Genomic DNA, 27913 nt, shown 5'->3' with positions numbered 1-27913 from the left:
CAGCCATCAGGGAACAGCACTGCACCCCGAGTGGCTGTTCTGTGGAGATTACTTCAAAATATACACGCACATCAAAATACCAAGTTGTGCACATTAAACACGTACAACTTTTATTTGTCAGTTATACCTCCAGAAAGCTGGGGAATGTGAAGTCTCCAAAGCCGTGGGATGGAGTGTCCTGGTGGGCTCCACTGGCCACTCTGGGGGCACCCGCTGAAGGGGCCCCTGTCCTGTCTGTGGACGAGGTACAAGGGTGGTCAGGCACCAGGAGTCGCAATGCCGCTGGTGGGAGCTGTTTGATTTTCCTGCGGTCAATTGCCTTTTACTCCTAACCACGGTGGGGCCACAGCGCTGTCCTCTGGGAGACACTGGTGGACATCAGGAGGATTGATGGCCTGCTGAAGCCCCCTGGGCCCCTCCCCCTGGTGGGGGGAGAGAGACTTGGAGGGGCCTGGAGTGGGGCAGATGCTGGCTGGGCCACCTCGTCCACCGTGACTCCCTGCACAGACCCTTGGAGCAATCGGCAGTGCTACTGTTGGCCTCTGTAAGGAGGCTAAAATAAACCTGACTGAGTTTGTCTCTTGATCCCTGCCGTTCTTCCAGCACCTGCCACACCTCCCCCAACCCCCAAAGGAATTCTAGACTGCACATGTGGCACCTTGGGTCAGACCCTGGTCTGGTTGCTTGTCATTACCTCCGTTGAGAAAAACATTGAGGCTGCCACTCTTGACTCCTCCGATCAGGCCCTGACATCCCCTTTCTCACTTCCTACTGTGACTCCCCGGGCACGGCAGCGACTCCGAGCCGGTCCTAGTTCCTGTCCCCTGCGCAGGGACCCTCAAGCCAGGAATGCAGACACCTGCCACGTGGCCCTTTCCTCCTAACTGCCTGACTATCCTCCCCCTTCCCCTCTCCCAGAGCCTTTCTGACCCCAGCAGAGAGAAATCTGCTGCCACCATGGTGCTTTGCGTCTGCTTCTTCCTGTGTCTCACCATCGCGGTTGCTACACCGTCCTCCGTCTATTTTTTCATAACCACTGGAGACCACATGTTTATTTTAAAATAAAACGCACAGGGATGTGTGAGGTAAAGAAGGGACCTTCCCCGAGACTCCAGCAATCCCAGAGTGCATCCAGTTCCTCTGTGTTGACACCTGTGCCCCACCTGCTAGGGAGGTGCTTCCCAGCTGGGAGGGGAGCCAGATGGCTCCCTCCCTCTGCAGTCCAGCGCACACCAGAGAGTGGGCGGGAGGAGCCCAGGCATTCTTGGGTTGTGTCTCTAAAGCCCACAGCCCTGGATGCACCTGTGTCTCACTCCCGCAGTCCCACCCTCCTGCCCATAAGGCTCTGGCAAAGGGCAACGTGAGATCAGTGTCCTGACACACTCCGAGCCCAGAGTACCCGTTCTACCGCAGGATTGATCAAGCGAGAATTCTGACTTCACGTCTCACAGGCCCAGGGAAGGTGGGTAAACCCAGCCCTCTGACCGCAGGGGTAGGTACTAACAGAGCTGAGTGGCTCAATCCGAGCTGCACGCCACAAGGAGCCCCCAAGGCCGGAAGACTGCCTGATGCTGTTTAAGAGCCAGGCTCATCTGGCGCTGACCACGCCGTGCTACTCCTCGCCCGGCAGCAGAACACGCTGTGATAGTCAGATGGGACTCAGCGAGCAGAGCCAGTGATGGACTCGTGGAAGGACTGTTGCACATCGGTGTGATCCACACAACAGCGGCTTTGCTGAGAGGCCGTGGGCCCAGGGCCTGGGTGTCTGAGTGCTTCAGAATGTCCGACATTGTCCTGGGTGTGCTTTCTACACATCCTGTGGTCCTGCCGGCCAGATGGTCATTCACCTTGACTGCGTGGGACCTGGTCTTGGCTGGATGTCAGAAGTTGGTCTGCAGGTCTTCAAAACAGCATGCACTTAGTCAACAGGGCTTTGTTTTTTAAAAGTAAACAGGTGCAAAGTAACAGACCGGGCTTTCACACGCCAGCCACCTAATAACATGTGACAGCATGACCTGTGTGTCAGCAGGCATCACGGAGACGGCCCGCATGGTTCCAATCACTCTGCGTGCTCTGGCCACTCCGGGATGTGCATAGTTTCTAAATGATGTGCGCGCTCATTTGCAAGAGCCATGGCCAGGCCAGAGGGAGCCCCGCCTGAGTCCCGGAGGGCGAAGCCAGGAGGACATGGTTGCAGATACAGACTGTTAAAGAACTGACTCATGCTTCATCCCAGTCTCCCCAGTGGTCCATGTGGTTTTACGATCCCGAAGTTCACATCCACCTTGCTGGAGCCCTTAGGCTCCACACTTCCTTTGTCCCTTGTAACAGGTCCCAGTGGGAAGGGAAGGAGAGTATTGGGAAGTGAGCCAAGGAATCTTGTGCCTGGAGAACGTTCGCTGAGGCATCAAGGGCTCGGAGATGCAGATCCCAGATGCACCATGCCAAGCTCTGCTCCTCTTAATTTCAGAGCCCTCCCCCACAACCGCCGCCACCCCCAGTGTGGTTTAATGAAAAGCTGCTCCATATGTTTCTGATCCGTCTCCACGCAGCTCATCCAAATGTTGGACCTGTAGTGTCTGCAGATACGCGTGATGCCTTTGGAGTCAACTTTACAAGTCTTGCACACTTTCATTTATACTGAGAGGGGAAGCGGGTTTGGCCAAGAGTAAATGAGCCGGAGTCTCTAAAGGGTCACGTTGGTCTGCAACACCGAAGCCAGGAGCAGGAGTGAAAGCGCGCTCATCTCTGCCCAGACTCAGCTCAGAGGAAGCTTCCAGTGGACTGTGGACGCCTTCACGTCCCCGGCCTCTGGTTGTCCGTGCTCATTCCTTGCAGCTCCCTTGGAGCTCAGTGGTGTTAGAATCTCACGGTCCCCCGAGAGCCTCGTCCCTCATGGTCTTTGGGGGACTTTGAAAGGAAGCTTTGAGGAGGAGGCTGATGACCTTGCCTTCTGGTCTCAAGGTGCTGCTTGGGGTCCAGAGCAAGAGATAAGGTTAGCAAGAGACAAGGACAGCCCCCGCAGCTAACAGGTAGAATCAGTCTCCAAGCCATCAGCATGATACTCAGAACCACTGAGGCTCAGGGCTTAGGGCCGCAAGGGAGGCTCCGCAGTCAGTCCCTTACAACTTGGGGGGAGCTAGCCAGGAAGGAGAAAGGAAGGACGCATGGTGTTTCAGGAAAGCTGGACACTCGGAACAGGAGAGAGGGAGACTGTGGGGGCCCCCCGCGGGGTGCCACGTGCTCCGCGTCCCTTCCAAGTGGGGTGAGAGCCTGCAGAGCACTGCTCAGAGCCTGCCCAGATCCTCCACTTGCGTTTGCACCCATCACACCGTGTTTGCCTAAGGAAGGAGACAGGCACATCCACCAGGAAGTGCAAGGTGCTGGGAACTAATGCTGTTCTGCCCAGGCCACGGGGCCTGAAGGGCAGCTGGGTTTGGATACAGGCAAGTGGGCTCGGGAGCCAGGCGGACCTGAGCTTGCCTCAGCCCAGATCTGCCGCTTGCTAGTCATGTGACCTTGGCCGGGTCCTGCCCCCGCAGCGTCATCACCAGAAGCCACTGCTCAGAGGGTTTGTGCCTTTCGCTTCCATCGCGGTCTTGGACAAGTCATTCCCACCCTTAAGCCCCTCATTTCCCATCGGCACACCGCCCCCCAGCCAGAAGGAACAAGGAGCAGGGGATATGGGGGGTTGGGAAGGGGCACAGAGGCCTCCCTGTCCACCACCAGCAGTGACTGCCCCCAGTGTGGGTTCCAGGCGGGGCAGGACAGCCCTGGGCAGCTGGGGTGCAGCTTCGCAGTCTGTGACAGGTGGGAAGGCCCCACTTCTGGGTAGAGACCTCTGCTGGCTGACTGCCAAGCAGCCAGGCCGGAAGCCATCAGCAGAAGCCACCTGTCAGTGAGCACAGGCCTCCTAGCCACATGGTGGCCTTGGGCAAGTCATTTCCCCTGCTAAGCACTGGTTTCCTCTCTTCAAAAATGTGGCCTTGGCAGAGATCATGGAAAAACCCAAACACCAGCTCCCTGGCCTCTGGTGGGCTCTGCTCTGCTCATCCTAGTTCTTCCCCCAAAGCCTAGGTCGGGTTGCGTCCACTTTTTTTTTTTCCTGCAGGTAAGTATGGGCCGGCCGTGGTATCCGTAGCCAAATACATGAAAGCGGAAGTGACCCCAGGAGAGGCCAGCGAGATGTCAGCGTCCTGAAATAGTGCTGGGGGACAGTCGCACCCCAAGCTGGTCACTCCCTGCTACACCCAAAGCTCATCAGTGTGCATGCAGTCTTTTCTGTGGGTCGCGCTGCAGGCGGAAGGCTGGGGGAGGAGGAGAAAGGCCTGCTTCCTCACCGGCTCTGCCCAGGATCTGCTCCAAGAAGCCCTTCTCCCACTGCCCCGGTCTGTTTGGCTTCTGGAGGCCCCGCCAGCTGCGAACAGAGCCCCTATTCACTGCCACCTCCCAGAGCGAAGGCGCATTTCACTCTCGCATGCACCAGGCTCCCAGAAATCAGGTGGACAAAGAGTTATTTTCTTAAGGATGGATTTCTTCAAATTCCATTTCCTTCTCTCGCTCGCTCTCTCTTGCCTGCGCCCAGCCCCCCATCCTCGTGATGGAACCGGCGGCTCCGTGGCCAAGTTTTCTTGGATCGTGGTGGCTCAAGATCAACACGTGGCTGTGGCAAAGCGTGGTTGGCAGTGTGCGGCCGAGCAGCCCGGCCGGGAGCCTTCCCTCTGCTGCACATGGCCCCCCAGAGGAAAGGCTCTTCCCAGGGTGGGGGGTGGACCTGGAGGGGCCCCTCCCAGGGGTGTTCCAGATCTCAGGGGCACAGAGGCCAGGATGGGGCTCCCGTTAATCTGGGGTTTGCAGGATGGCTGTTCAGGCCCTGTAGTGCGCACTCTGACTGTGTGGTTCGTGAGAGGTCTTGGCTACAGCTACACGGATAGGGTCTTGAAGATCAGCACAATTCTTTGTACTTCCTCTCTCCCCTCCTCCACCATGAGACGAACCTCTACTTAAAATACACTCCATTCTCTGCTGTATTTCCTTCTTTTTAAAGATTTTATTTATTTATTTGAGAGGTACAGTTACACACAGTGAGAGGGAGAGACAGAGAGAGAGGTCTTCCTTCTGTTGGTTCACTCCCCAAATGGCTGCAACGGCTGGAGCTGTACCAATCCAAAGCCAGGAGCCTGGAGCTTCTTCCTGGTCTTCCCACGTGGGTGCAGGGCCCAAGCACTTGGGCCATCTTCTACTGCTTTCCCAGGCCACAGCAGAGAGCTGGACTGGAATAGGAGCAGCCGGGATTAGAACCGGCGCCCATATGGGATGCCGGCGCCGCGGGTGGAGGATTAACCTACTGCACCATGGTGCCGGCCCCTCTTTTCTGTATTTTCTTCTCACAATCTAAGATGCCTTTCATTCCTGTATTTGTTACTCCTTGTCCAGCTTCCCTGCTGGCTTATAAGCTACACAGAGGAAGAAACGTGATGATTTTATATTTGATTCTGTATCCACAGTCTTAAGATCCCTTCACTCAGCTCAACCACCCAATGGGCGATGAATGATGAATTTCGCAATGTGAATGTGAGTCTCTTTGTAATTCCCTCTGGAAGCATAAAGGCACGCTTGGAACACAGCTCTCACCATGGTCAAGTCTGTTTTTAACAAGGAGGGAACAGTTTTAGTCTGAGAACTTGGCCAAACATATCTTGCTAGAATTTAATAAACTCGCTTTATTTGCATTGTATTTTTAAATGTAGTTCCCTTCCACTTATGGCAAGTATTAATAGCTTCCTATGGATACCTGTGGTATAGAGTTTCCTTTTAAATATTATTTGTGTAGGCAATCTACATAAATAAAACGCATTTAAAACACACAAAGTTAACAAAAGCCATTGGACATTGTCACTGGGTGCCTGAGGGCAGGAAATGCCGCACAGGATTGCAAGTGTCTGGGAGTTAAGGGCCAGACACCCTGGGCCAGACAGACTGTGGACTCAAACAGGAAGAGCCTACCACATCAGAATTGCTTCAAGTGAGAAAGCAGCTGGAGGTTGACCAGCTGCCTCCTCTGGCAAACAGCTGCCCAGGACCAGGTGTTATGTGCACTGGGTTTGGGGAGATTTGGCCTGTGGTGTTCCCATTGCAGGGTGCACCCTGGCAGAGGATAAAGTTCTCAGTTACCCAGTGGCCCTGCGAGCACTCGCATGGGCTCCAGCTATCTGTCCCTGTGAGCAGACCCGGGCAAGTAGCCAGACGTGGCCCCATGACTGCCCTGCCGTATTTCTCCAGCCACAGGACTCTGCCATAATCAGGGTGTAGCTGTGCCAACCCCTGCATTGCCAGGGGTGGGAAGAGGGCTGACAAAGGCTGCAGTCCCCACCCCAACTCTTCACATATCACTCCAGGTTCGCAGAGACCTGGGGGACACGCAGCCACAGTGAGACAGCAAGGACATCCTCACCACTCCCTCTGCCCATCTGCCCACAGCCCTGGCACTGCCCAGTTGACCTTGGGACATGCCTATCACACATGGCTTTTCCCAGACTCGTTTGGAGCCAAATAAGAGCTTGTGCTTGTGAATAAGACAAGATCCACCTGGGATACAGGTGTCCCAGCAGAGCCACAGAATCAGCTTATCACACAAAGGAAGGCCTCTCCCAGGACCACATAGCCAGGGCCAAACCAGGGCACCAATGCCAGTTCCAAGGGCAGAGGGCAGAGGACAGAGGGTATCATCTGGAGCAGCAAGGGCGAGGGGACAGAGCCGGGTGGAGTAGGAGCAGAGCTAGGGTGATGTTGGTGCCACGGAGGGGTCATCTTGTCAGCAGACCCCTCCAAAGAGAAGAGCCCAGCCTGGGTCCTTCAAGGCGCAGGGGCGGAGACAAGCCACAAGAAGATGCCGGAAGGTAGGTGGCGCCTTTGTGTAACAGGGCTCCTCTCCCCGCTAACAGGCAGTCTACTGTGGGCGGGCCCCCTTATTTCCAAGTCAGGTGCACTGGGCTTTCATTGTATGTATTCCTCTGTGGCTCCTGACAAAGGTATACAGTTCCAGAACTCCGGCCAAGGTATAGAGTAGCCCTGCCTAACGTGCTGGGATCCCTATTTTGTCATCCCTGTCCATACAGAATGTGTCCTCTGCAAGCCTGCCTGCCCCTCTGTGTCCCAATCTTTCCCCTCGCCCTGAGCCTCCAGCCCCTGGAGTGTTGCCTTCTTCAGAATGTTCTGTGCATTGACTCTTAGTGTACGTGAAGGGTAGACGACGAGAGAGAGAGAGAGAGAGAGAGAGAGAGAGAGATCTTCCATCCACTGGTTCATTCTCCTAATCCCAACGACAGCCATGGCTGGTCCGGGCTGAAGCCAGGAGTCAGAAATTCCATCTGGGTCTCGCCCACAGGTGGCAGGAACCCAAGCACTTCAGCCCTCCTCGCTGCCTCCCAGGACGCATTAGCAGGGAGCTGGATCCGAGGCAGAGCAGCCAGGACTTTAGCCAGTGGCTCTCTGCTATAGGCACTGGGCTTCCCAAGCAGCAGCTTACCCTGTAGTGCTACAGCACCTGCCTCCAGCTCTTTCCTTCTTATTGCTGAGTACCGTTCATTCTGAGTCTCCCACCGCGTGTTGGCCCACGCATGGACATTGGGGCTGATTCCAGTTTGGGGCAATCACTGATGGAGTAGAGCAAGCGTACGTTGAGGCATAGCACCTCAGGGACCGTCTGTTCTCTATAGGAGTTGACCATTAATAGGCGTTACCTTTACCGTGGGAACACCGTGTCTGCCTCTTCTGTCGCTATACGGGAAGGTGCCCATGAGGGGAGTGCCGCGAACAGATGTGCATGTTGGCTACTGCTCTGAAAGGAGGGAGGGGCTGGGTCGGGGAGGAAATGGGACCAGGGAGAGAGGGGAGAAAGCGTTAGGGCCATTCACGTGGGCTGGGCAGGAATGACCCCACAGAGGAGCTAGAGTGCTCAAGCATTCTCTGTGCAATAAACCTAAGGACAGCATGCCGCAGCAATGAGTGTAACCCCCACCTTCGTCCCAGAAAGCCCCCTCCCACCAGCACGACATAGAACTGCATCCCCGCAGCCTAGGGCTCCACCTGCCTCTGTCCACTGTTGCTGGCCCTGTGCATGGCCCCCATGTGGCTCTTGCTCTCTCCTTTTCTTTCTTTTTCTCCTGCACACATGTATGTACATTGCCCCTCCCCCCCTGCACACACACAGGTACACACCTGGGCAGGGTACCCTGGGCCCAGGAGCACCATCACCCGAGGGGCAGTGGCAGTGCTCAGAGCAGACTCTGGCCCTCTCCTCCCCCTCAGTGTGGGCCGCAGGGACACGTGGTCTGAACCACTGGCCTCGTGCCTTTCCCCCACTGCTGGCCGGGCCCTGGGGGGCTGGAGGTACAGGCAGCAGGTGGGGAGGACAGGTACGTTCACCTGCTGCAGGAAACCACAGGTGGCCGCACAGCCCCGCCTGGCATGGGAGTGTCAGACATGAGTTTCTAGAACATTCTTTCAGACACATGGCCTGAGCGGGTCTTCGCCATGCAGGCCCCAGGTGAGGTGCGGTGCACCACCTGGCCAGAGAGGCCTTGGGCTGGGGCAGGGTTATGGGTGTGTGGGTGCATTAAGGAAGTCCCTCATGGTCATTGTGGAGAGTGACCATGCAGGCCAGACCAGTGCTTTCTCCATTGTCTTCTCAATGTTTTATGGACACCTGTGGCAAGTCAGGTGCTCCAGGAGCAACAAAGGGAAAAACAGGGTCTCCACCCCACAAACAGTCTGGTAAAGGAGAGACCTCTGTCAGCACCCCAGCCACAGCACCACTGGGCTCCAGGCTGCACAGGGGGGCCAGCTGTGCAGGGAAGTAAAAGGCTTTGTGGGAGAGTGGGGAGGGGGCTGCACCTGAGGCAGTGTCCCCTACTTGGAGACCTCAGAATGGCTGCCAGCATGGGTGCCACCTGCCAGTCAGGATTTTGCACAGAGCCAGATGGCCTCCAGAACCTTCTGGAACCTTCTGGAACAACCTGGAAAGGTTGGAGGAAGAGAACAAGGGAAGAGAGAGGACAGAGAGGGAAATACAATAAGTGACTGCACAGCATGCACAGCACAGGATCATAATCTGTTCAAAATGTCTGCTATCCTGCAGACACAGTGGAGCCATGGTCTGCTCTGTGGCCTGGTCATGAGGTGTCATCCCACCCGGGCAGACTCCCTGCTGAGACAGGGACTGTTGCAAGGGGAGGGCCCTGGTGCACCCCACCCCCCACGGGGATGCCCCCAGAACCTCCTGGGCTCAGCTGCTCAAGCGTCTCTGCTAAGTAAAGCAAAGTGAGGGGGAAACACCATGAAGTCCTCACCAACAACAGTTAGGACAAGCTGGTGTCAGGGGGGCTTGGATGTGTACTGGCTGGGCCCATAAGGGAAATGCGGTGAGGCCAGAGGTCAAGGTGAAGCTAGTCGGTCAGAGTAGGAGCATGTGGACATCTCGGTTCTCAGGGGAACATTTCTGTGTTGGGGCATCCCCGCTGTCCACAGCAGAGATGTCCTGAGTGACGCTGATGTGTCCAGGGGCCGTCTCTGTGTGCCTGTGTGCTGGCAGGGGTGGCAGGGCTCAGGCACCCCCTGGCGGCAGGTGTGGAGGGCTGGCAGGTGTTCACTTCCACCAAGGATGGTGTCCTTTATGGGAGAGGCCAGGCTGAAGGTGGGGAGCACAGCTGACCTTCCCCAGGGCGAAGGCCTCCCTTAGCCCCCTCTGGAAGCCCCCTGTCGAAGAGCAGTGTTCTGACGCTTGTTGGAAACACCCAGCAAGATTTTATTCTGGATTAAGGCATGAAGGGAGTGACATTGAGCCCAGCTCCAAATGCAGCAGATGCCCCTGGTGAGTTATAGCCAGCAGGAGGGTAAGGGAGTGGGTGGGAGAAGAGGAGCTTGAGAAGGAGGAGTTTTGCTAAAGGTTTAGGGTGGAGGGGTTGGTTTCTTGGTGAAGCGATTTGATGGGGTCCTTTGCTAGAGCTGGGCTGGGCAGGCCAAGGGCTCCCGTGGCAAGGAGGCAATCCGTGGGTCTCCTAAGGGGACAGGCTTGCTGGGGATCAGCCTGGCCTTGAGGAGAGGTCACTCGGATGTCTCTCAGGATCCCTGGACAGAGGTCAAGTCCATGGGTGAGAGAAAGTTCTGGAAGAGGGGACAGAGAGAGCTGGGCCCTGAGTGTGGCCCATTCCCGACGTTTTACATGGCTCGGGAGAGAGTGTTCCCCTGGTGCTCCAGCTGGGAGACCCCAGGAAGCTGCAGACCCGACCACTTAGAGAAAGAAGCCATGCCTGCGCTGGGGCTGGGGCTGGGGCTGGGGCTGGGGCCGGGGCCGGGGCCTGGAAAGCGGCCCTGTGCTCAGGCGCTACAGCAGCTGTGGCAGTGGACAGAAGCCAGTGACCTTGGGGCACACAGGGTGGAAGATGTGGGTGGTTCTCCACCATCAGCAGAGCCCTAAGAGCCTAGGGTACCCATGGAGGTGTTGGAAGGCCAGTGCTGGCCCGTGAGAATTCTGGTCCTGGTGGGCTGGGCCTGGTGGTGCTTGACCCACAGCCCAGCTGTCTGGAGAGGGACAGCTCGCAGTCAGTAAGCAGCCGATGCCGCCTGGGCTGGCCTCAGGCAGGAGCGAGCGCGTGGCTCTCCCTGGACGGCCGTCCCAGGGCATCCGTGTGGATGAAGGCTTCACTTTGAAAATCTGTGTTTGGAAAAGGTAAGGTTTCATGACCTTGCTGCCCAGGTATTCCATTCTGGGAACCCAGCCACAGTCAATAGTATTAAAGGAAAACAAGCTTGATGCACAAAGATGTTTATTGCATGGTGCTTATGTTAGCACAAGACTGCCAACAAGCTAGAAGGCCCACAACGGGGCGCGATGATTAACTACGTCCTTTCATAAGCCACGCTAAAGTATTTATCCAGCCATTAAAATGATGCCTAAAAGTTCCGTAACAGCATGAAGAGATGTTTATAAGGAATGAGAAAGTGGGAAGCAGACCTGCATATGTAGCATGAGTGTACGGTCACCCTTTGGGGCCTGTGGGGGTTGGTGCCAGGCCTTCCAGGATAACAGAATCTGTTCCTGTTCAAGTCTCCTGAATAAAGTGATGTGGGATTTACGTAGAACCTATGCACGGTCTCCTGCATGCTTCATTTTAAAAATATTTTTAAGGATTTATTTATTTGAAAGGCAGAGTGACACAGAGAGAGATTAAAGGAGACAGACAGAGACAGGGACAGATCTTGCATTGTTGGCTTGTTCGACGTTGTGGCCAGAGCAGCCGCACAGGGCTGGGTCAGGCCAAAGCCAGGAGCCAGGAATTCCATCTGGGTCTCTCACATAGATGGCAGGGCCCCAGGTGGTTGGGCCATCATCTGCTGGCTTCCCAGACAGAATAGCAAGGGGCTGGCTCAGAAGCAGAGCAGCTGAGCCTCTACCCAGCACTCTGATATGGGATGCCAGCATCGCGGGCAGTGGCTTAACCCCCTGTACCACAGTGCCTGCCTCACTCTTCCCCGGTATACTTGGAATCATCTCTAGATTGCTTATAACAGCTGACACAATGTGAGTGCCAGGTAACTATTGTCATACTGCATTGTTTAGGGGCAATGACAAGAACAAAATCTCTGAGTATTTTATACAGACCCATTTCTTCCCCAAGTGTTTTCAATACACTTTATTTTTTTAAAGATTTATTTATTTATTTGAAAGGCAGACTTACAGAGAGAGAGAGAGAGAGAAAGAGAGAGAGAGAGAGGTCTTCCATCTGCTGGTTCACTCTGCAAATGGCCCCAGTAGCTGGAGTTGGGCTGATCCAAAGCCAGGAGCCAGGAGCTTCTTCCAGGTCTCCCATGCAGGTGCAGGGGCCCAAGGACTTGGCCCATCCAAAGTACCACTTTCCCAGGCCATAGCAGAGAGATAGATCAGAAGTAGAGCAGCCAGATCTAGAACTGGTGCCCATATGGGATGTCAGCACTGCAGGTGTCAGCTTTACCCACCACGCCACAGTGTCGGCCCCTTCCATACACTTCAGCTGGACTTGTGGATATGGAATCCGCAGACATGGAGCGCTGACTGCATATATATAGAAGGAAGAAAAAGTAGGGCTGGGCACTGTTGCACAGCAGATTAAGCTACTGCCTGCAACGCTGGCCTCCTCCATCAGAGTGCTGATTCAAGTCCCGGTTACTCTGCTTCGGATCCAACTCCCTGCTAATGTGCCTGGAAAAGCAGCAGGCGATGGCTCAGGTGCTTGGCTGGTGCCACCCACATGGGAGACCCCGATGGAGTTCCTGGCCCCTGGCTTTGGTCTGGTTTAGCCCTGGTCTGTTGTTGTGGGCATTTGGAGGGTGTACCTCTCTCTCTCCTCTCTGTCACTCTGCCTTCCAAATAAATCTATCTTTTAAGAAGTAAGAAAAAATAAAATTGAATGCCTTCAGAATCCTGATAGGTTAGGTGCTCCTCTACAAACCAGAGAATCCCTCCCCGGGGCCCTCCCCTGTGTGTCCCGGGTCCATGTGCACGTGACCCAGGCCAGGTCAGCAGCAGAGGCCACTTCACCGGGTCAGTATGGGTTCCTCGTGCTACAGCAGCAGCCGAGGGCTGAATCCCCACAGCTCCCAATAGCGTGGATCCACCCCCTGCTCAGGAAAAGTCTCTCCCTGCCTTGCTCAGTGGTCCCAGCTCTGTCCCGTCGACAGGAGTGCCACGGGTTTTCTTTGTGTTTCCGTTTCACACTGTGGGCTTGGTGGTTGGTTCTTCCTGTCCTACAGACTTGAATGAGATAGCGTTCCTGCTCACGGAGTGCCCGGCTGAGCTCAAAACTTCCTTCTGGGATCTCTGAGAGATGTATCCTTTGAAGAAGCCTGGGAATCGGTTAGTCTTGGATTGTGGTATGACACAGTTTAGTGGCTTAGATCAACACACACACACACACACACACACACACACATACCACACAGCTACCAGGGGCAAGATTCTGGGCTTAGATGGGTGGCATCCCTCCCCCTCCTCCTTGCCCAGAATCCAACAGGGCTGGCTGCTCTCTGGGGCTCAGTCAAGCCATTGGCAAAATTCAGCACCCTATGGGTGTAGACCTGAGCCCCCCTTTTCCTTGGGGGCTGCCATCCGGAGATTGGCCACAGCTGCTGGAGACCCCACAGTCCCTGGCCATGTGGTCCCCTCCCCTGGCCTTGCTGTGCAGACCAGCAGGAGAGCTGCAGCCAGCTGTCTGCGAGGGACTCACCTGATGAAGTCAGGCCCACCCCCGACCAAGCTCCCATTTATTAACTCAAAGCCAACTGGTCCGGCAGCCTTCATTGCGTCTGCCCAGTCCTCATGGTCAAAGCGGATTTCATTGAATCACGGGAGTGACGCCACCTTGTGCCCACGCTCAGGGAGATTGCAAGGGCACGCGCACAGTAGGTACAGGAGTCTTGGGGTCATTTGGGGGTTCTACCCCACAGGGACCCTCCTGCAGGACCAGCAGACTCAGGGCGGGGCTGCAAGCAGCCCCCAAACTCATCAGAGCCAGGCCTTCCTGGGAGGCTGCTGCAGAGCCACGTGTAGCTAGGAGAGTTCTTTCTGCCTTCCCAGGGGGCCGAGCAGTGAGGCAAGCGGGAGCCCGGCCTCCCCTGTGCGGCCCCTCCCTTCCTTCTCTGTGCAGCGCCGCAGGCAGTAGCGGCAGAGCCAGAGCAGCCAGGCAGGCCTGGGCCACCGGGTCAGGGTCAGGGGGACCTCAGGCACCGGGGCAGCCACACTCATTGTTTCTTCCCACCAGTTGGGGAGATGCAGAGGGCAAGAGGGGTGCAGAAAGTGACAGCAGGTGCATGTGACCCCTTGGCAGATGACGGGAGGGGTGTCAGGGGACGACCCCGTCTTGGTAAGCAGACCTCTGGCCCCGTCCACGTACTCCATCTCCTGGAAGTGTCCCCCACCCACATCCCTGAGTGGGAGAGAGGGCTTCCACCAGAGAGCACAGCACAGTGGCCAGAAGCTGGGCTCAGCCGGGGAGCCCACAGCCAGTGAGGGACCTGGAAGTCACCCCGAGCCTTCGGATTGGTCCTGGGGCTGGAGCTGGGACCCGGAGCCCAGCCTTGCCTTTCCGCTCGCGGTTGGCCGGGGCGGGTCTCTGACCCTGGCCAAGCCTCTGTCTCCCCATCTTCCATGTGAGTGCCTGTAGGATAGAGGGACATCCCTGGGAGGCAGGCCTTTGGGACCGCTGGGCACTGAGAGTGCGTTGCCTGGGCCTTTTGCTCCCCGGGAACCCCCCTCAGCTCTGTGTGGTCTGCTGGTGCTGCCGGGAGAGGCTAAGGCAGAGACCACATGGGCCCACAATCACACAGCTGCACCCCACCCCTGCCCGCCCACATCTGCCACCTCTCATGCACCCAGGTATGATAGCCTGAACCCAGCAAGGTCAAGGTGGCTTTGCAGCTGTGCCAAACCCAGAGCCTGAGCCGCCCGGCGGATCCCAGGGCTCCCGAAGCTGCCACCATCCAAATAGCAAAGTAATGCACGCACAGGGTGTGTGGGGGTGGCCTGGGAGAAGACCCCAGAGCCTGGGTTCCATTTCCTGGCCCTACTGCTTAGTGACAGGGCGACACGTGTCTCAGTTTCTCCATCTCAGAAGGAGGGATTCAGGCCGGTGCTCAAATGTCCCCTTGAGAGCCCTGACCCTGCCGTGAATGTCACCATCTGGACTTTTTAAAAAAATTTTTTAATTTATTTGACAGGTAGAGATATAAATAGTAAGAGAGAGACAGAGAGAAAGGTCTTCCTTCTGATGGTTCACTCCCCAAATGGCCACTACGGCCGACGTTGTCAGGGTCTCCAGTACTGAGCAAAGGAGCAAGAGCCTCAGCCTGGCCTCTGTGGGAGCGGAGAGCTGGCCGTCCACACCTGGGCTCTCCCTGCGGCCAGAAGGTTCCAGAAGCCTGTTCTGTGCCCAGCATAGTCCTTGGCTGTACGCTGCGGGCATTCAGAGCTGTGCTGTGACACCAAACGCAGGATCAGCCATCCCAGCCCTGGTCTGCAGCCTGGTTTTGCTGGCTCCGTGACCTGGGATTGGCCTCCCTGCCTTTGCAGAGCCTCAGTATTCTCCCCTGGAAAATGGAGCCAAGAAATCAGCTTTCCCTAGGCTGAGCTGGAACGGAGCCATCTGGAACGCGCAGGGTGCTGTGGGCTGATTCAAGACCCCCTGAAATTCATTCCTTGGGGGTCCCACTCTCCAGGACCCCAGCATATGACCATTTGGGGATGGAACTTTCAAAGAGGAATGAGGTTAAAATAGGCCACGCCCACCGTGCCTGTAAGAGGCAGTGGGGACGCACAGGTGCAGGAGGAGCCTATGGCGATGCAGGTAGGAGGCGCCGTGTGCAAGCCCAGGAGAGAGGCCCCGGGAGACAGCAGCACTGCTGACAGCTCCAATGCAGACTTGCAGCCTCCGGAATTATGAGAAAATTGATTCGTGTTGTTCACGCTGCCTAGTCTGGTATTTGGCTACACACTCATGGATGGGGGAGATTTGGTTTGCATTAAGCAGGGAGGGGCGGGCAAGGCGGGGGGACGGAGCTCTGCCCCTGCAGCACTGCCCAGCGCCGTCGCTGCCCTTGGCCATGGACGGAACGCCCAGATCTGTCCTGTGGCTGTAGCGCCTGTGCTCAGCCCCGACGGCCGGGCCTTGCCTCAGGCAGGGAAGCTGACAGCGCTGCTGTCAAGACCTTGTTTGGATTGCGGACACCGCTGCCGAGCCGCGCACGCTGCCAACACGTCTAACCTGATTCCGCGAGAAATGTTGACTCTAAATTACCAGGACTTAATCTTTCCAACCACAGCTAGGCAGCAAGCGACTCTGAAACGACAGATGGAAAGTCCGGTTAATATGTTTGTCTTCTGCCTTCTGAGCGGCCCCGCCTGCCCGGCACGGCTCAGGCCAGCCAGCATCGGCGGACGGGGCGCGTTGCTAGCCCCAGAGGTCCCCCTCACGAGCACTCCCCCAGAACTGTGCCGGACTGGGGGGTCACTGCCACCTGTGGGGCAGGAAGGCGTCCCCTGAGCCCCAGGCTGGCCCTGGCTAGCTCGGCTTCAGCAAAGTCTCGCGAGAGATTCTGCTCCCCGCAGGGATACAGCTTCCACGCCCCTTCAGCCAGGTCAGCTGCAGAAGCTGCTTCAAGACATGGGGAGATCGCACAGCAGGTTCAGATGCTGCAGAGAGAGCCCCGAGCTGGCTTCTGGCCAGGCCTGGCTCCACCAAGCCTGGGGCCACCTGCCTCCCCTTGACACCACCATGGCTGGCTCCTCCCCCAAGCAGCTACTGAGCCCAGAACAGAAGGGGCAGGGCCACCCCACCACTGCCTGCCTCCGTCCCTCTGTCCCTCTGGCCTTTGGTCGCTGAGGAGCCGCAGGGAGCTCTCAGCACCAGCCCCCTGGCTGGGATGGCTGAGTCTGTCCGAAGTGGTGCATGAGTGACAGCAGGGGCAGCCTATCCCCCAGCAGAAGCCCTGGCCTCTGCTGAGGAAGAGGCCGCCCTCTCTCTGCCCTCCCTGCCCTCTTCATGAAGCTTTCCGCAGGGCAGGGGCAGGTGGAGGGCGTGGGTGGGGGCAGCTCCTGTCCTGCACAGAGCCTGCACAGAGCCATCCTGCCCCAGGCCAGCCTTCCTCCACCTGTATCCCTCAGCCCCAGCGGGTGATGACACAGTGACGTCAGGGCCAGAAAAGGCCACTACTGACCCACAAGGGTGACGTGGGGCCGTCCCTGGCCTGAGAAGCCTCTGCGGCCAGGAGAGAGAGATCAATGCAGTTCTCAACAAAGGGCAGAGCCCAGAGAAGGGACAATGGCAGCCGGCGTGTGCGGGAGCGGAGAGGGCGGGATTCCAGGGCTGGAGCCGCGGCAGAGGCAAGAGCTTGTGCCTCCTCCTTGCTGTTGAACGGATGCAGCGTGGTAGCTTCCGCTGTCACCGTTTAAGTGCCCACTTCATGCGCGGTGCTGTGCAACCCCCAGTAGTTTTCCATCGCCCCACCCTGGGGCTGTTGCCCATCATGCACTTCCCACCTCCCCTCCCCCAGGCCTGGGAGGCCCTGTTCCCCTTCCCACCCCAGGGAAGGCCACCAAATCCTACTTAGAGAAGGGGCCACTGAGGGGTCAGCGCACCTGTCCCGGGAGCTGTGGGTCAGAGACTGCGGTGGATGACGAGCTTGCTGGAGGCCGCCACCGGAGTGGAAGCGGAAGTGCAGGGCTGTGTGCCCTGAGGCCGCGGCCACCAGCAGGTGCCAGCCAGGAGGACGGGAGAGCTTCGCCGGCACTCCAAGCAAGCTTGCCACCTGTCGGGGCCTCGCTGCCCACAGATGAGATGGGGGTGGCTCCCTCTCTTGGCAGCGCGGGCTCTGAGGGCTAAGTCAAGGAAGCTGAGGCTGGTGGCCGTGCAGGGCCCGGGATGTGCAGCTGAGAAAGCCTCGCCCCTGGGCCCAGCACAGACGCTTTGCTCAGTAAGTGCAGGCCTCCCTCCACCAAGCTAAGTCACCCATCGCGCCCGGGTTCCCAGATCTGTCATTCCTCTCAGCTCACACTTGCCCTGGACTTCAAAGCCCAGTGGCCTCCACACATATCCAGGGCAGGGCAGTCATGGTCATTGCAGGAGGCCTCCAGGCAGGAGAGGGGGGGGTACTTCAGGCTGTCTGCAGGAGGAGAGGGAGGGGGCGGGATGCTGCAGAGCCCCACCCCCTGCAGGGCCCGGGGAACAAGAATGTTGAGGGAGGGGCATTGGTTGAACCTCCCACTGTCACCTCAGGGAAGAAGCCTACTTGGGAAAGCCCTCTGGAGGGGAGCTGTGTTGTGTCCACACCAGCTCCCCCAGAGGGCAAAGAGAGCCATCCCCAGGGGACCCCAGACCCCACATCTGGTGAGCCAGCCTGCAGGATTCTTACCCTTGATGTGTCACGGGCACAAAGAGGCAGGAAATGGGCTGGGGCGCAGGCTCCCGGGAGTGTCACTCAGGGTCCCTGGAGCCACGCAGGTCCCACTCCTTTCTCCTCACCCTCTGCCGTGCCCCGCTGCTCTGTTACACCTCCTCAGCCTTGCACTCCGATCTCTGGAGATCCAGCCCTGCCATCTCTCCCCCACAGGCGCTGATCTGCACCTGCGTCTTCCACTGAGCACCGTAACACATCCAGCTGTGTGCCTGGTCCCTACTGTGGCTGCGGTGTCCAGCCTGGGCCCTGGGCCAGGGTGGCAAGCAGGGCAGGCTGCATGTGGGAGTTCCAGTGGCCCCTGAACCAGACAGCACAATATAATCCCTTTCTCATGCCCAGAGGAGCAGTGTGTCTGGAACTCAGGGCGCATCAGAATGGCTTGTTCGTTATCCGCTGGGTGGTCTGTAGACTTTGCTGCTGGCTGTGGGGGTGCCTGTCCACCTTGTCCCCCAGCTCCCGTGTGTGATCTCTCAGGTGTCCTGGCTTCCTCCCTTCCAAGATGGCTACCGCAGGACAGTCTGAGCCAGCGATCATAGAGACATGGAGAATCAGAGAGAAATGGAGGCAGACGCAGACAGCTGAATGTTGCAGAGTCTCCTTCCCTCTGCAGAATTTCTACCCACGGGCAGCCCGGAACAAAGGCACACACCCATCTGTGCATCCAGTGGCGCTCATGCGCTCCAGAAACCCACCAAGACACAGCTGACTTGGTGGCCCATGGCCTTGTGCAAAGTAGCAGATGACGGACGTCCCAGGCCCTGTGACAGGAGCGAGTTCTTCCACCTTCCCTGCAGGGCAACTTCCAGAGACAAGAGGTGTCTGGATCTAAGATGAAGAACATCAGGTTCAGAGCTCCACCAGCAGATCCCTCCCAGCCAAGACTGCCGGGTTCCACCCTGCCCATTCCTGTAGGAATTTGGGCAAGTTCAAAGACGCACTGTTCTTCAACCCCAGATCTGCATCCCATGCTGCTGGAGCGAATATCAGATTTTTAAAGATAGAAAAGAAGCTATTTCATGAAAGGCATAGAATATGAAAAGGGAGCAGAGAACAGCCAAGTCTGTTTGTCCTGAACATCTCAGTGTAGATAGAATGCTGACTGTTGGAAGGTGTGCTTGTTTACTGGACAAGTTTAAAGAAATTAAAAATGCCACTGGCTTTATCTCTTTAACTAGAAATGGAGCCAGAAGGTTAACTGAAAACAAGGCTGCACTGTCCTCAGTCTAAACAGGAGGGAAAAATTAGTGCAAGTACCCCAAACACATTTCATTATTTTTCCTTAAATGCAAATAATATTTTTGGCCAGTAGGGCATTCAGGATAGGCTTTTGCCTTCAGGCAAATAAAACCCCGTTCAAAACACGGACTAGACTCACCACCAATCGAGTCTCCTTTTAAATTCTTACGACTTCTTTGAGTCCTTCCAGGCCATTGCAACCGGTCTGGGACCTTTGGGTCACATCTGGAAGGAATGCATGTTGACCAATGCCAAAAACAACTTTTTAAATATCGGTCCTCTAGAAGCAGCCCTGGGGAGGGAGGTCTTCTGGAGCGAGGATGGAAAGATCAAACTCGTTTTATAGGTTTGGAGGGCAGCCTAACCTCTAATCCATCCTGTACTGCTGATGTCATGTAGTCAGGAACACTTCTCCACACTCAGCCTCTGCCCCTCAGAAATGAGCCTGCCGCCAGACCCAAGGGTCTCCCTCTTCACTCTTAGCACCCAGGGCTAAGGTCAGGTCCTTGGCTCTTGTGGGGTTTCTGAAGGGGCAGTCCCACCATTCAGCTCATCCAATGAAGCCCAGGAGGAGGAGCGAGTCCCAGAGAAGCCTCACTCTCATGCAGCCTTCAGCTTGTACTTGAATGCCTCCTGAGATGGGGAACTTACTACCTCTCCCATTCCATTGGGAGTGTTTTTTTTGGGGGGGGGCAATTCTTCCAATTACTGAGACAGAATATCAGTTCCCTCCAATAATTTGTGGGACAATTAAAAAAAAAAAAGCCATTCTGTGTCTTTCTCACTTGCACACAATGCATAGGTTGTGCCCTTACCAGAAGTAATCCAAGAAGAACACACCTGTGCCTATGGGCAGTGCTTCATGTTGGCGGTCAAAGCACGCAGGACCAGCACACAGGCTAGTGTTGGGCACAGTGTGCCATGAGGTCGGGCTGTGAAGCCTGGAGGGGGTTGGGAGCACTGTGCCTATTGCAGTGGGTGAGCATGGATAGAACAAGGCTTAGAAAGGTCTTCCTCCCCACTGCTGCACTGTGGGCAATCAATGACGTGGACACGTGCAGGAAACAAGAGTGGAATATAATTCCTTGTGACGTTTGGGGCACACTTGCAGTGTTGACATCACATCGATCCATCCATCTATTATCCATCTATGTTCACTCAACTATGGAGGCTGAGAAGTGACAAGAGCTGCAAGCTAGAGACCCAACAAAGCTGATGGTATAGCTTCAGTCCAAAGCCGGAAGAAGGCTCGTGACCTAGGGAGAGCAGATGTCTCAGTACAAGCCCCAAGGAAAATACCGATGTCCCCGCTCAGGGCAGTTAAGCAGGAGGGGCTCCTGCTTCCTTGTGGGAGGGTCGGTCTGTGTGTGATAGTCAGGTCCTCCTGTGATTGGATCAGGCTCACCCCCACTGGGGAGGGCAAAGTGCCTATTCCTCTAGAGATTCAAATGCTACTGCCACCCAAAAGCCTCCTCTGTAAGATTTGACCAAATATCTGGGCACCCAGTGGCCCAATCAAATTGACCCATAAAATTAGCCAGATATCTGCCACATATCTTTGGGCTCAGATCTTGGGTTTCAATACTGTTGTCCCCTAAGCGGAACTGGGACTTTTGATCTCAAGTCTTGGGCCAAGAGAGAAATGGATGTGTATGGACAGTCTCGCTCATGCCGAAACAAGGTTGCTTTAAAAAGACAGTGGAGTTACTGTCTGAAGGTTCAAAGTACTAGTTTGAAGGGTTCCATCCACTGAACTGAGCATGAAAAGAAAGGATTTTTCGATTTTTAACCAAACCAAGTGTGAAAGACCATGAATTCATGGCAATAGAGCAAAGTTAACAGGAGGGCACTTTAGAATGAAAAATAAATTTTTTGCTTATGAGGGGGATTCAAGAAGGAGATAGAAAATGAATGTTACAAAAAAAGTATGCATGGTTCCAAAGGAGCTTATCTTCTAATTCCATTTTCTCCTGAATATTTGAGTGTATGATCCCTTAGCAAGTACAAGGGGTCACATACAGTAGATTTGTTTAGTAGAATATTGCTTGCAATAGAAAAGTATAGAAACACTTGTGGTTTTTTTTTTTCTGCTAAGCATATGTGTTGCTTGCAAGGTATGCAGTTGTATTTTTCACTCTCTCTACAGAGAAGAAAGAATCAACACAGTGAACCATAAACAAACTAGAATAATCCCCCCAAACATGGGTACCATGGGAGGGGTGTTCAAAAAGTTCATGGAAACAGATATTGTGAACAAGCATGCGTGGGTTTCAAGGAGTTTTTGCACCACAGTAAACTTTCCTTTTCATTCTCTCTTTCCATGAACTTTTTTAAGGGTCTTCATGTTATGAAGTCTTGTAAGGAGCAGGAAGAAGGGGAGTTCAGCAATTGATTGTTCTTACGGCCCCACCCAACCATCCATCCGTTAACCAGAGAATACCACAGAACGTTCCAAGATGATTAATTAGCTAAACACTGCACACTCTGTCTCTCATCTCTTAGTAGATGGAACCTTGAGATGACCCTACTAATTATAATGCTGTACTGATAAGGTGTGCATATGTTTCCAATTAAGATTTTTAGATGAGGCCAATTTATCATAATGGCAGGACAATCGTTTAAGTACTGCCAGCCATAAGAAGCTTTATAAAACATACCATTTTCTGGGAAAGACACCAAGTTCCAAAAAATTAAATCTTTGAATTTAGATTTTGAAAGGCAGAGGATTAACAGTCCTGATGCAACAAGTAGAACTTTGTTATCCAAAGAAACTCAGCCAGTGGTTTGCTTCACATCACTGTAGACATAAGAGATTTGTTCTAGACCACAATCTGTGAGCCTCTCTCTTCTGAAATGTACCTCATTTGGGGTCTATTAAGATCATTCATACCTGAAGGAATTACAGAAGGGGCTGGTGCTGTGGCACAGTAGGCTAAGCCTCCGCCTGTGGCTCCAGCAACTCATATGGGCACTGGTTCATGTCCCGGCTGCTCCTCTTCCAATCCAGCTCTCTGCTGTGGCCTGGGAAAGCAGTGGCCCAAGTCCTTGGACCCCTGCACCTTTGTGGGAATCCTGGAAGGAGCTTGCAACTGGGGCCCACATGTGGGTTTCCTCCCTGCTGAGATTGTGGGAGGATTCTGTGCCCTTACCAATTTGGTAAGCTTTTTGACCAGCTTTGGCCAATGGGCCAAGAGCAGAAGATAAATTTGACCTTGTAGACAAAAAAACTAACCTGCCAAAGTAAGACACTCCAATGGGAGTGGGCATTTAGCCTAGGAGTTAAGACACCCATACCCCACACTGGATGGCTGATCCGTAGCTCCAGCTCCTGGCTCCAGACCCTAGGCGGTAGCAGGGACGGCTCAAGTGATTGGGCTCCTGCCGTCCACAGGAGAGACCTGGATTTTGTTGCTGGCTCTTCTCTGGGAAGTGAGCCAGCAGATGGGAGTTCTCTGTGTCTCACTTTCTCTTTCTGTCTGCCTCTTAAAAACAGATAAATAAAACCCTGTGATATTCTTCTGCCCTGTCTCAATGTATTGGTTATCTCTAGCTACATAAACATTATCCTCAAAGCTTAGCAGCTTCAAACAACAGAAATTTAGTATCTCACAGTGTGTGGCGGTCAGGAATTCAGTAGGGGCTCAGCTGAGGGGTTCTGGCTCAGGACCTCTCAGGGGGTCAGGGCCAGATGTTCACCTGGGCAGCAGTCGCGTCTCAGGTGCGGCTGGACCATCAGCTTGTACAATGGTTCCTTCACACAGCTGCCGCTGCCAGGCCCCAGTTCCACGCCCCGTGGACTCTGCACAAGACTGCTTGAGCATCCTCACAGCATGGCAGCTGGCTCCCCCAGGAGTGAGTGTTCCCAGATCGGATAAAGAGGAAGTCACAGTGCCGTTTATGCTCCAGTCTCAGAAATCACTGCTTGTTACTTCTGGTACATCCTATTCACTGAAGCAAGTTCACACATAAGAGGAGGAGAATTGGCCTCTAATATTTGAAGGGAGACACAGAAGAGGGTTTGTGGACACCTTTTAAAGTCGCCATAGTGAGTGAGTGAAAAGTCTGGTGGGGCCTGTGGCACTAGCATCCCATATGGGCGCAGGTTCTAGTCCCGGCTGCTCCTCTTCCAGTCCAGCTCTCTGCTGTGGCCTGGGAAAGCAGTGGAAGTTGGCCCAAGTCCTTGGGCCCCTGCACCCACTTGGGAGACCCAGAATAAAATGGTTCCTGGCTTCAGATTGGCCCAGCTCCGGCCATTGCGGTCATCTGGGGAGTGAACCATCAGTTGGAAGACCTCTCTCTCTGTCTCTCACTCTCTCTGTCTATAACTCTATCTCTCAAGCAAATAAATAAATAAAATTTAACAACAACAAAAAAAGAATTACCAAAGCCCTATATGAATGCAAAAAGATGAAATCACATGAATACAGTAATATAATGATAAAACCATTTACATAGAGGGACTTCTTAACTGCGGAACCATTTTTACAGATTAATTATGGTGATTCTGTTTATTTTATATCCAGACAGTCTAGCGTATGCCGTGATGATAAATAATCTCCAAACTCCAATGATACATGCCAAAGCTTTATTCCAAAGGATCATTTCTTCCTCGCGCTCCGTATGCATCTTGGTTTGACAAGAGGCTCTGCTCCACCAAGAAACTCGGGGACCAGGACTTCTAGTTTCATTGTCCACACTGTTCAGATTTTATTTTATTTTACTTATTTATTTAGCATTTGACGCTAAAGAGAATCTGCTATGTTTGACTTGCCTTTTAAACTAAATGCTTGCAAAGTTTGATTAACAAGAGTTGGAATAATGTATAAAATATTAGGAAAATTCTAGTTTACTAAATTTATAATTGTTGAATTTTCATAGAGGAAAATCTTGAACATTATTATAAAAAATTGTATGATTTGTTAAAATCCTAAGACTCTTACACTTTTACTAAATCTAAGATACAACATTATAAATGTTCAGGCCGGCACTGTGGCACACTGGGTAAGGCTGCCACCTGTGGTGCTGGCATTCCATATGGATGCTGGTTCGAGTCCCAGCTGCTCCACTTCTAATCCAGTTCCCTGCCAATGCACCTAGGAAAGCAGTGGAAGATGGCCCAAGTGCTTGGGCTGCTGCACCTTCATGGGAGACCTGGAAGACGCTCCTGGCTCCTGGCTTCAGATTGACCCAGCTCCAGGCACTGCAGCCATTTGGGGAGTGAACCAGTGAGTAGAAGACCTCTCTCCCTCTCTCTCTCTCCTCTCTCTCTCTCTTCTATAATCCTGCTGAATAAAATCTTTTTTATATCCTTCTCCATGCATGAAAGTCATTTGAATTGTTTAAAAAATATTTATTTATTTATTTGAAAGAGCAAATATCTGCAACAGCCAGGGCTGGGCCAGGCTGATACCAGGAGCCTGGAACTCCACCTGGGTCTCACACATGGACGGCAGGGGCCCAACCACGTGGGCCAGCTTCTGCTGCTTTTCAGGTGCATTAGTGGGAGCAGCCAGGACTTGAACCAGTGTGGGAGGCTGATGTCACAACATGCTGCATGAACACCCTTGAACTTTAAAGCATCTCCCAGCCTCTGGAAGTGGTTTATGGGCACACGCTGCCCTGGTCCTCCTAAATAAGAAAAACGTAGCCTCAGAAATACAGCAGCAGGCACTGCTTCTTACAAGTTTCTGATGAGAATCATTAAATCCGAGGCGGCAGTGTATGTGGGAAAGAAGGTGAGATGCAAGGTTCACCAAGAGCAAGCTGTTTCCTCTCTCTCTTTTTAGATTGACTGATTTATTTGAAAGGCAGAGTTATGAGAAGCAGAGGCAGAGAGAGAAAGAAGCCTTCTATCTGCTGGTTCACTCCCCAAATGTCCACAATGGCCAGAGCTCGGTTGGTCCAAAGCCAGGAGCCAGGAGCTTCTTTCAAGTCTCCCATGCAGGTGCAGGGGCCCAAGGACCTGGGCCATCTTCCACTGCTTTCCCAGGCCACAGCAGAGAGCTGGATTGGAAGTGGAGCAGCTGGGACTCAAACCGGCACCCATAAGGGATGCTAGCACCACAGGTGGTGGCTTTACCTGCTACACCGCAGTGCCGGCCCTGCACAACAACTTTGTTAATGGGGAGTGGTCCAAGAGACCTTTAAATAACCCAATGGAGTAACTACTGGGAGCGTTCAACAGCGGACGGGGCTGCTGCGTCTCCTTTATCCACTGCTTCTACAATCTGCTCCCAGGTCGGTGAAGGATCGTGGAGTGCTCTCCTTTCCCTTGTCTCCTGGGTAAGCACAGCTGCCCAGGGACAGGGTGTGTGCGCTCTTCGGGCAGCACCGGTCACCCTGACGCATGTGGGAGCACCTGTGTGCGTGCCTCCTTCTCCATCCTCTAGTGAATTAGTGAAGTCGGGCTGACATGGTCTCCCCAGTTGTCTCCAATGCAGGGTGGAGAGAGCTGAGATCACAGCAGCCTTGGAGAGTCGAGATGAATTCTGTTCCAGTTGAGATCATAGGGTCTGCCTTTTGTCAACCTTGGGATGGAAGCCCAATCATTCACATAAAGAGTTCTCTTGTTTATTGTCATCTTTTTAGTCTACAAACCATTAGACAGAACCCTGGAAGGGAAGAGGGGTAAGGCTTGGTGAGGCTCAGGACCCAACCGCTTTCCATGGAGTTGAAGTCCAGAGTGGGCCATGTCTGCTGGGAACGCCGATGCTGTCTAAGGAGCAGGCTAGGATCGTGCAGCCCCCAGGATGAGAGCAGGCCTGACTCTCCACGTGGCGATGTTCGGGCCACAGGAAAGTGACACTTGCTCCCGACAGGGACCACGCTAAGGAGTGTGATGCCCATGGCAGGGATCAGGACAGTGAGAGGTGATGGGGAAGTCAGATCTCCTGGGCTGTCAGTGTTCACGGAACACGGCATATGTTTCTGAAGCTCCCTCTAAGGCTACAGATCAGTCCCCTTGGCTTGGCTGTTCAATGTGAAATGCCCCACATGAGATTTGGAGCCAGGAGGCTCGTGGGCAGTGAAATCCTTTCAATTCAGACTTCTGGGGTTTCCACCTCTACTCTATGGAAAGACCGGAAACTTCTGTGTGAGAAAAAGCCATCCATCTTGTGTCTACGAAGGACTCACCTCCGGCTCTACCCAGAATCTGCTGGTTTGATAAACTGGCTCCTTCCAAAGAACCAATCTAGCCTCACTGAACAGATGGGATAACCGGGGTCTCATCGGCTCTGGACCGGCTTAACCTGCATGCTTTGGGCTGGCTTCTCTCGCAGACCACGGGGTGGGCAGTGCACAGCTCACCGTGTGTGCAGCCCGCCCTGGGCCGGGCTCCTGGCTGTGGCTCCGTGTAAGGCAGGGCTCTCACTCTTGTCCCCAGAGACTGAAGGTCCCACACACAAAACCCAGAAGGGAAGCAGTCCTGCCTGCCTTCAAATCCCAGCTCCCCGCTTTCTCCTCTCTAGCTGTGTGGCTTTGGGTAAGTTCCTGAGCCACTCTGTGCTTCAGTTTTCTCGTCTGATCAATGGGTATAATAATAGTCTCTATCTCATAAGGCAGATATGGGAGAACATGTAGTAATATTGGTCAAGCGTTTGCAGATGTGCTGGGTATATGGCAAATACTCCAGAAGTAGTGGTTCTGTCTTAGTAAGCTCTTCATCGGCAGCCAATCAGATCACGTGAGCAGCCACTGCGTGCTCAAACACAGGCTAAGCATGGAGGGCCTGCCCCCAAAGCCCTGAAAGAAACACTCAGAAAGCAGACCAGGACTAGGCTACGTGATAATCCAAGGCTTACCGGAAACACGGAAGTTCAGCGCGGGTGGTAGACAGGCAGGAAGCTACCAGTGTCTGCTATGGTCAACATCACAGGGTCATGTGCAGATACAGGGTTGCTGGGAAATGGCTGACATGGCCAAGGAGAGGCGAGCAGCCACCTGCAGGCAGTTTCTGGGCAGCCTGGCTCTCTGCCTTTAAGGTTGCACCTTCTTCCTTGCCTGCCCGCCGCCTCCCTCCCGCGGAGGGTCTCCTTCCCATCCTGTGTTTATTTAGGAAGGACCCCAGGGGCTTCAAAGCTCAGGCCTCTGTCCCCAAACCTGGGTGCCTGAGGGGACACAACAGCCAAACAGCCCTGTGAGAGTAATACACTTAGCCACCCTCGTGTAGGTTTTGTTATTTGTGGCAAATTGCAAACAGATTGCATCATTTATGTTTCAACTGCTGGTAGGTAAATGAGCTTTACTGCTGTGTTTTTAGCGTTAGACGCGAAGATGCTGGAAAAACAACTGTTCCTCTCTGCTCTGGCTTATTTCTCCCCCTAAAACGTATTAGTTTAAAATAGTTCTCCCGCAGCTTGCTGTGCTGTCTCCTTCATTGTCTCTTTCTTACACTTTGCTTCTTCCATTTTTGCCTGTCTTTTTCCTTTTTTGACTAATATTCCAAAATGCAAAACCTAACAACCATGGTAGTCACAGTCATTGTGAGCTCGCACACATATTTCAACAGAGAAAAAAGAAGCAGCAGAGGATCATGGGAACTATGGCCCACGAGTTCTCTCTCCCTCCAACGTATCAAAAACTATTTGCCGCCGGTGTCGCGGCTCACTAGGTTAATCCTCTGCCTGCGGCACCGGCACCCCGGGTTCAATTCCCGTTTGGGGCGCTGGATTCTGTCCGGGCTGCTCCTCTT

The sequence above is a fragment of the Oryctolagus cuniculus genome, chromosome 15 (assembly GCF_964237555.1).
Source record: "Oryctolagus cuniculus chromosome 15, mOryCun1.1, whole genome shotgun sequence".
NCBI classification, from domain to species: Eukaryota; Metazoa; Chordata; class Mammalia; order Lagomorpha; family Leporidae; genus Oryctolagus; species Oryctolagus cuniculus.
This window is presented reverse-complemented; position numbering follows the sequence as displayed.